This window comes from Nicotiana tomentosiformis, chromosome 2 (genome assembly GCF_000390325.3).
Source record: "Nicotiana tomentosiformis chromosome 2, ASM39032v3, whole genome shotgun sequence".
NCBI classification, from domain to species: domain Eukaryota; kingdom Viridiplantae; phylum Streptophyta; class Magnoliopsida; order Solanales; family Solanaceae; genus Nicotiana; species Nicotiana tomentosiformis.
Window position 1 is genome coordinate 18,700,544 of NC_090813.1, and position 9,593 is coordinate 18,710,136.

A 9,593-nucleotide genomic window follows, 5' to 3' on the forward strand; every position below is an offset into this window, starting at 1 on the left:
TGAGTTCACCTGAATTCAACAACTTTGACTCATATATATATATATATATATATATATATATATATTACAAATTCACTAATTAATTATAAATAATAGATTTGTTACATAGTAAATCAAATAGATTCTGATATAATTTCGAATTTAAACTCATAAAATTTAAATTTTAAATCAGCCTCTGCCTCATGGAATGGGATTGCCTTATTTAAGGTATTTTTATCTTGTAATACACTACATTTTAACAGCATAAAATGTTTTATTTCAAGATAAACCGAATAATTAAACACAACCGAGCACATGCCTACTTAGAAATGCTTATCATTTCTACCCAAGAAGAGAATTACTTGATCGTGGTATGTTGAAAACATATCATGTTTTAAGTTATACATTTTTGGAAACCGTTTTTTTTTTCAACTCCAAGTAATTCTTATGTGTCAATCAATCATAAGTTGCTAACATGCATGCCATCACTTAAGACAGAAAACGTCAAGGATTTTCCCATTTTCTGTCAGATTTTGCTTCAAAGGTAACTACGGAGTATTAAATTGTGGTTTGAACAACCTGTGAGTTATTTTTTTTTCATCTATTTGTTGGGTAGTTATATTCTTGCGTTAAAGGCGAAAGCAAAGTAGGGGAAGAAGAATAAGAAAAGACAATAAAAGCCGACCATGGGCAATATCAATGTGAAACGGAAAAAATTCAGAAATAGTACAAAAGTAATCGAAATTTAATTATTTTTTTTATGTAAAGATAAAATCTGAACAAAAATACTTTTATATCCAAAAGAAATCCAGCATAATATGCTAGAATTCGAATTTTTTACATATGAGATTCCAGCATAATGTACTGAAATTTCATTATGTGCTGGAGTTCCAATATAATATTCTGAAAGTTTATACACATGATGTGATGACCCAAAAGGTCATCTTATATTTTAGAACTCGAATCTGCGCTCTTAAGCCTTTAAAATCTTATTTTTACCCTGCACGATTTGCATGCGCAGTCCGGGCAGGTTTTTGGAAAGCTTTTATGTTGAAAATTGATGAAAATAAGAATTTATGCCTTAAAAATTGATTTTAGTTGACTTCGGTCAATATTTTTGGTAAACGGGCTCGGAACTATATTTTGACGGTCCCAGTAGGTCCGTATCAAATTATGGGACCTGGGCGTATGCCCGGAATTGAATTCGAAGGTCCTTGGCTTGAGTTATGAATTTTTGATGAAAATTAAAAGTCTGGAAATTATTTATTTTTAAGAATTGATTGATATTTGGTATTGTTAGTATCGGGTCCGTATTTTAGTTCTGGAGCCCGGTACAGGTTCATTATGATATTTAAGACTTGTTTGTGAAATTTGGTGAGAAACGGAGTTGATTTGACGTGATTCGGACGTCCAGTTGAGAAGATATGAATTTTAAAGTGTTCTTGAGAATTTCATTTGATTTTGTGCTAAATTCGTAGTTCTAGGTATTATTTTGGCGATTTGTTCGCGCGAGCAAGTTCCTATGATATTTTTAGACTTTTGTGCATGTTTGGTTTGGAGTTCCGAGGGGTCGGGTGAGTTTCGGATAGGCCACGGGATGTTTTGAACTTAGAACATTTTTCTGGTATAACTGAACCTGTTGCAGGCCTCTGATCTCGCAATTGCGAGATCAGGCATCGCATATGTGAACATAACAGGGTCCGCAATTGCGAGGCTTTCATCGCAATTGCGATCAGAAGCCTGGGCAAGCAGTTCTCGCATTTGCAAGGTTACCTTCGCAATTGCGAAGGGAGTCTGGGAAGGGCAGGTTCGCAAATGCGAACATATACTCGCATTTGCGAGGTTCAGTGGTCACAAATGCGACACTTTCCTCGCATTTGCGAAGGCAACGGGATTGTGAAGGACATCGCAATTGTGATTGTTCCTTCGCATTTGCGAAGCTCAGGTCGCAATTGTGACACCTACAGCTGAGTAAAAAGGGCTTAGACGGGATTTTTCATTCATTTTTCATATTTTCAAAACCCTAAACCTTAAGAGGTGATTTTCCAAAGACCAAATCTTCCCCAAATCATAGGTAGGTGATTCCCAACTCTTTTCTTTCAATCTTTTGTATCTTATAACAAGATTTTAACCTAGAATCTAGAATTTTTATGGTGAAATTAGGATATTTGGGTAGAACTTAGGAATTTTGAAATTTGAGGATTTAGACCCCAATTTGAGGTCGGATTCCAAAATTAATTATATATTTGGGCTCGGGGATGAATGGGTAAAAGGATTTTGGTCCGAACCTCGGGTTTTGACCAAGCGGGCCCGGGATCGATTTTTTGACTTTTGGAGGAAAATTTGGGAAAATTTAATTTATGCAATATAATTGATCTCTTAAGCAATATTTGATATTATTGAGTCATTTTTGAATAGATAAGAGTGGTTTGGAGGTGAATTCCAAAAGAAAAGTTGTGATTGAGAATTAAGTGGCCTTCGGAATGAGGTAAGTGTTGTGTCTAACCCTAACTTAAGGAATTAGGAACCTTAGATTACTTGCTAAGTGAAATTCATGTGAGCGGCGTATATGTGAGGTGACGAGTACTTATGCGCTGCCAATTTACCTGTTTTTCATGTTTCTCAGTTTTTCTTATATTGTCTCATTCCTATGTCTAATCGCTATATGTTATACTAGTGTTGTTCAATTTATCGTTCTTATCATGTTTACGGATTTTCTGGTGATAATTGAGTTTTTATTTCAAAGTTGAGATTGATGTTATGGAACCAAATATTGAAGTAAGGTTTATACTTGTTATTCTATCTCCCTGTTTATACTTATGCATTGCATTATGGTAAGGGAGAGTGTTAATGCACGAAGGGTGATGTTGCACCATATTGTGAGTGTTAATGCACGAAGGGTGATGCCGTGCCATATTGTGAGTGTTAACGCACGAAGGGTGATACCATTCCATATTGTGAGTATTAATGCACGAAGGGTGATGTCGTGCCATGATATGAGAATTAATGCACGAAGGGTGATGTCGTGCCGTTTCTATTTATTTTATGGTGAGATTCAGAGTAAAAGCACGAAGGGTGATGCCGTGCATTTTTTCTTACTGTATTCAATATTTCTGTTGATTCATGGTATACTGACTGCTCCGGTGATCATTTTGTTGTAGTTCTTTATCTTGTATTCCCCTCAGTATGTTCCCCTCCCGACATTTCCTGTTTAGTTCTTCATTTCTGTTATTTGTATATACATTGTTAAATTGTACATGTTGATTTGTAGGTGCCTTGCCTTAGCCTCGTCACTACTTCGTCGAGGTTAGGCTCGACACTTACCAGTACATAGGGTCGGTTGTACTGATACTGCACTTTGCACTTTCTGTGCAGATTTTGATACCGGCTCAGGTTGATCGAGATTTTGCTATTGATCCACTGTCCGGAGACTCAAGGTAGATCTGTCGACGTTCACAGACCTTGAAGTCCCCGTCTATCTTTTATGTCCTACTGTTTTCTTTCATTTAGATAGTTGTGTTTCTTTCAGACTATTACTTGTAGTAAATTCTAGAGTGCTTGTGAATTGTGACTCCAGATCCGGGTGGTAGTAATTAATACAGTTTTATGATATTCCGTACTTGTTATATTTTATCTTAGTTAATTATTGTTAATTACTAAATGGGAGTAAGGAATTGGTTTAATGATTCTCTAATGTTGGCTTGCCTAGGAAGTGAAATGTTAGGCGCCATCACGGTCCCGTCAGTGGAAAATTTCGGGTCGTGACACATGAGCTCCATAATCCAGCATATTATGTTGGTATTTTTGTCCAGATTTTATCTCCGCATAAAATAGTAGCTATTTTATAATGACTTTGTAAATTCCGGCTAGTATATGCTAACTATAATGTAAAAGTCATATTAATAGCGCACTAACTTGAATTGTGATGTGTGGCTATAATTCCACAGTTTAGCACATTATTCGCCTTACATTTTATATGCTTTAATGATAAATTATACTTTATTTGCGCGTAATGGAGTCTATTTTATGTGTAGGTGAATTGGAGATGAAAGTAGAGCAAAAGGAATAATGAAAGTCTAAAGCGTGCTCGAAAACAGTTGAAAAGAAGAAAGAAAGAAGTGAGTAGCTGACAAATGAAAAGCTGGCGAAGCTAGGCCTAGAGCAAGCGTTAGAGCAGGCTGGGCGAGCCCTTTAGCTCGCGTGGGAGCTGGCGACGCCAGGCCTGGGGCGAGCTCAAGCAGGCATTATACCTCGCGACGCCAGGCCTGGGGCGAGCTTAAACTGGTGTTATGCCTCGCGAGGCCAGGTCTGAGGCACGCACATTCCGAGCTTTGAAGACTTATTTCGTCTCCTGGTTTGATTAGGACTTGGCCTACGCATTTAGGTATTTTCCTACACATATAAATAGACCTAAAAACGCTAATTTTGGGAACTTTTGGCAACCAGAGGCAAGGATAGCTCGTGGAACAACCGTTGGGAGCTAGACTCATCAATTCCTACATCCTTTTATCCTTACTTTGTAATTTAATTACGCAAAATATTTTGGATATTGTTACTATGAGTATGACTAGCTAAACTCCTAATCTAAGATTTTGATGGAATCTGTTGAAGGATGATTTTCTTGTTACGTTAATATAGATTTGCCGTAGTATTTTCTCTATTTGTTCAACTATAATATTATTGTGGTTGATTGAAGGGCTCTCAATTGGCTGTGCCTATTTAGTATATATTACTCTGGAGAGAGTGCATATTTAGGTAGTTGTTGAACAATATCACTCCTAACGTATATGAGGGATCAATACGAAGGGTTTAAAGGTGGGATTAGGGATAACGAAACCTTGGTACGATCCTAGTGAGCCGTACTTAATGCCAACTAGCATAATTCGGGAGAATATGTCTAGTAAATTATGGTAATTACTCGAGAGAGAGTTACGACAATCAAAGTGCTCATGATCGATAGATAAGACTTAGGCGAATTTGTAGAAAATGTAGTGGAAAAGATTTCGACAATAGGGGAAATCACAACCTTAGATCATTCCACAATTTGTCTACAACCCGTTAGTAGTTAGTTATTAATTGTTGCATTTTCATTACGTAATATTTAGTTAGTAAACATCCAAATTGTTACTTAAATATTTCTGAAGATTGATTGTGTGAGTTCGTGCGAGTCTAGTAGCTCTGTTTGATAGGTCAATTCCCTGTGGGATTCGACTCCGGACTTATTAGCCGGAATATATTTGCAACGACCGCTTAGTCCTTTTTATAAGGTATAGTTGGGCGTGATCAAATTTTGGCATCGTTGCTGGGGAATTAACGGTGTTATTAATTGCAGCTAAAAGAAGTGCTATAATTCTTAGTTTAGTCAATTTTCTTCATTTTAAACCAAATACATTGAAATTTTAACGTTTGTAGTCTTGGGTGTTACAGGTGCATGCCTAGGAACTCCTCGAGAACTGGTGAATTGCTCGAAGCATTATCAGGTCCTGAGAAAGTTTTCAAGGAACTAAATCATGCAAACAAGAACGGCAAACAACAACAAAACTCAACAGACCAAATCGAATCAGACATGGATGACGGAATAGAAAATCCAATCAACAACAGAAACAATGCGAATGAACCAAACAATCAGGGTGTGGTGCCTCTTGTACCAGAAGCAGCATTATATGATTGGGCACAACCCACCACCGATAATCTAGCAACTGCAATTGCAGTCCCTCAGATACAAGCGGAAATATTTCAAATCACAAACAACATGCTACATTTGTTGCAGAACGAGGGATTGTTCTCAGGGTCTTTCATTAAAGATCCTCAGCAGCATTTGAAGAATTTCCTGTCGATATGTGTCACGCAAAGGCAAACTAATGTGACACCGAAATCAATAAAGTTGTTGTTGTTTCCATTCTCGGTGACAAGAGAAGCTAAGACTTGGCTTAATTCACTCCCCATAAATTCCATCACTACTTGGGAGGAATTAGTCAAGCAATTTTTGAACAAGTTCTACCCACCCAATAAAACTGCCAAACAAATTAATGATATATTGAGCTTCAGGCAGAGACCGACAGAATCACTACAAGAAATGTGGGAGAGGTTCAAGGGTATGCTGGTTAAGTGTCCACATCATGGCATTCCAGATCAAATGTTGGGGCAGAGGTTCTATATGGGACTGGCAGATAGCTTAAAGGCCAATGTTGATGCTTTAGCAGGTGGAGCATTTTTGAGCAAAACATTCAGAGAATGCAAGATCCTACTCGATAAGATGGCCCAAAACTCAGGATGGATGACAAGAGACTCTACGATCACTCCTGTAGTTCACTCAGTGGCTTTGGACCCAAACAACTCCATAGCTAAAAATATGGCCACTCTAATGACGCAAATGAGTATCCTCACCAAAAGGATCGATGAATCAGGCCAGAAGCAGCAGGTACATATAGTTGATGCAACTAATGGGGGCTTATGTACACCATGCATTAACCAACCTTATGTATGCTCGTAGAGTGCAGAAGGTGACAACCAGCACTATCAGGAAGATATGAACTATGTAGCCAACTATGGGGGGCAGAGGCAAGGTGGTCAGAATTAGGGACAGCAGAATCAACAATATATACCAGCACAGCAGCAGTACAATAACATCAACAATCCTGGAGCTATGCGACCACAAGGTCAAGTGGTGCCTTACCAAAGGCAACAGGGTTACAACCAGCAAAATCAACAGCTGGCTTATAAACAACCTCAACAACAACAGATTGTGAGACAAGATGATGGGTTTGCTAAACTTAAGGGAATGCTAGACAACAACAATAGAATGCTGCAACAATTGATTGGGTCCACTGGAAAAATGCAAGAGAGAGAGTGGACTCACATGAATCAGCGATAAAAGGTATTGAGATTTAATTAGGACAGACATCTATGGCTCTAAACAATCATCCCCAAGGGACGTTACCTGTAGACACACAAGTCACTCCAAAAGATCAGGGCCCGAAACAGCTTATGGCAGTGAGTCTACGAAATGGTAGAGACCTAGATCTAGAGCAAGAGATTGCTCGCGAAAGCCGACCTACTGAAACACTTATGCCAGTACCCATTGAGATAGATGATTCAACAAGGTTAACTGAGGTGACGGTACAACATGCACAAGAGAGCACAAGCAAAGAAAAAGAGGTTGCAAAGGAGACTGAGGTAGCACAAGAAACGACAGTAGAAGCAGTGCCTGAGCAATATAAAACTCAAATCACAGGAAAGAAGTGACCTCCAGCACCATTCCTGCAGAGATTGGCCAAATATCAGAAGGACGAGCAATATAAGAAATTCATGGAGATGTTAAAACAAATACAGGTGAACATTTCACTAATTGATGCGTTGAGGGAGATGCCTGGGTATGCCAAAATGATGAAAGATTTAATGTCTCACAAATTCACTTCCAAGACATGTCCATTGTTACATTGACACAGACCTATAGTGCAGTCGTGACGAGACCCATAGCTGAGAAGTTGTCAGACCCAGGGAGTTTCACAATCCCATGCACGATAGGCAGCTATTCTTTTGCTAAAGCATTATGTGATTTAGGGGCAAGTATAAACTTGATGCCCTTGGCTATCTACAAAAGGTTAGGCATTGGAAGAGCTAGACCCACGTCCATGTTACTACAGCTAGCCGACCGGACAGTGAAGAGGCCCTCTGGTATCCTTGATGATGTATAGTACAGGCTGGGAAGTTTGTGTTCCCAGCAGATTTTGTCATTTTTGACTGCCAGGTCGACGAGGAGATTCCCATAATTTTGGGAAGACCATTCTTGGCCACTAGGAGAGATTTAATTGACTGTGAAATTGGAGAGCTCAAAATGAGATTAATGATGAAGAAATAACATTCAACGTGCAGAAATTTATGCGGCGACCAAGTGAATTTGCTAACTGCTCTCTAATAGAAGTCGTGGATATAATTTTGGAGGAGGAAGATGAGACCTTGAATGCTAAAGACCCTCTAGCAGCCTGTCTCATGAACTTAGATGAAGTAAATGATGAGGATTTGGCGGAGTGGGTGATGTCTCTTAAAGGCCAAGGGTTTTGGAAAAGAGAGCTCGAATTTGAGCCTTTCCACTTAGAAGAAAGAAAAATTCCTCCAGCTAAGCCGTCGATAGAAGAGCCACCAAAGTTGGAACTAAAGCCGCTACCACCTCACCCCAGGTATGCTTTCTTGGGACCTAACTCAATTTTACCTGTTATCATCTCATCTGGTTTGTTAGTGTGCAGAAAGAACAGCTTTTGCAATTATTGAGTGAGTGCAAAACTGCAATTGGTTGGACCATTGCAGACATTAAGGGTATTAGCCCGACCTTCTGTATGCATAAGATTCTACTGGAAGATGGCCACAAACCTTCCAGAGAACATCAAAGAAGGTTTAACCCCAACATGAAGAAAGTTGTGAAAAAGGAGGTGATAAAGTGGTTAGATGCGGGGATCATTTTCCCTATCTTCGATAGCAATTGGATCAGCCCAGTCCAATGTGTGCCTAAGAAAGGTGGGATGACTGTAGTGCAAAACGAGAACAATCAGCTGATATCAACAAGAACAGTCACGGGATGGCAAATTTGTATGGACTACAGAAGATTGAACAAGTCCACCCGAAAAGACCACTTTCCCTTGGCATTCATTGATCAAATGCTAGATAGATTGGATGGGAAGTCCCACTTTTGCTTTCTGGATAGATACTCGGGGTATAATCAAATCTCTATTGCCCCGGAAGATAGAGAGAAAACATCATTCACCTGTCCATATGGCGTCTATACCTTCCGGAGGATGCCGTTCGGCCTATGCAATGCACCCGCCACATTTCAAAGGTGCATGATGGACATCTTCACTGATATGGTAGAGGACATCATGTAGGTCTTTATGGATGATTTCTAGGTAGTGGAAGACTCATTCGATGATTGCCTGAGGAATTTGAAAAGAGTGCTAAAAAGATGTGTCGAGACTAATCTGGTACTCAATTGGGAAAAGTGCCATTTCATGGTATAGGAAGGTATAGTCTTGGGGCACCTAGTGTCAAGTAAGGGAATTGAGATAGATCGTGCAAACTTGATGTGATCGAAAAGCTTCCACCACCCACTTCCGTCAAAGCAATAAGAAGTTTCCTTGGCCACGCCGGGTTTTATAGACGGTTTATAAAAGATTTTTCCAAAATTGCTAACCCCTTGTGTAAATTGCTTGAAAAAGATCACCCTTTCGTATTTTCTGATGACTGCAGGGTAGCTTTTGAGGAATTGAAGAAGAGGTTGGTGACAGCACCTATCATAGTTGCAGCTGACTGGGAGCAACCATTTGAGCTGATGTGTGACGCAAGCAACTATGCTGTGGGAGCAGTGCTTGGGCAGCGCAAAGACAAAGTCATGTATCCAATATATTACGCAAGTAGAACTTTGAGTGGTGCCCAACTAAATTACACAGTGACCGAGAAGGAGATGCTAGCAGTGGTGTTCGCATTTGATAAATTCAGGTCATACCTGATAGGCTCGAAGGTAATTGTTTATACTGACCATGTTGCTCTCAGATACCTAATTGATAAGAAGGAGTCAAAGTCACGCCTAATTCGATGGGTGCTATTACTGCAAGAATTTGACT

The 9,593-nt window shown here is 39.4% G+C and overlaps 1 non-coding gene across 1 annotated transcript; it reads right to left on the reverse strand.

Moving 5' to 3' along the window:
* Window positions 1-5,998: 5,998 nt before the first annotated feature.
* On the reverse strand, window positions 5,999-6,105 carry LOC117275279 (small nucleolar RNA R71). The gene has a single exon (XR_004505437.1). It is a non-coding gene; the product is annotated as a small nucleolar RNA R71 (small nucleolar RNA).
* Window positions 6,106-9,593: the final 3,488 nt, after the last annotated feature.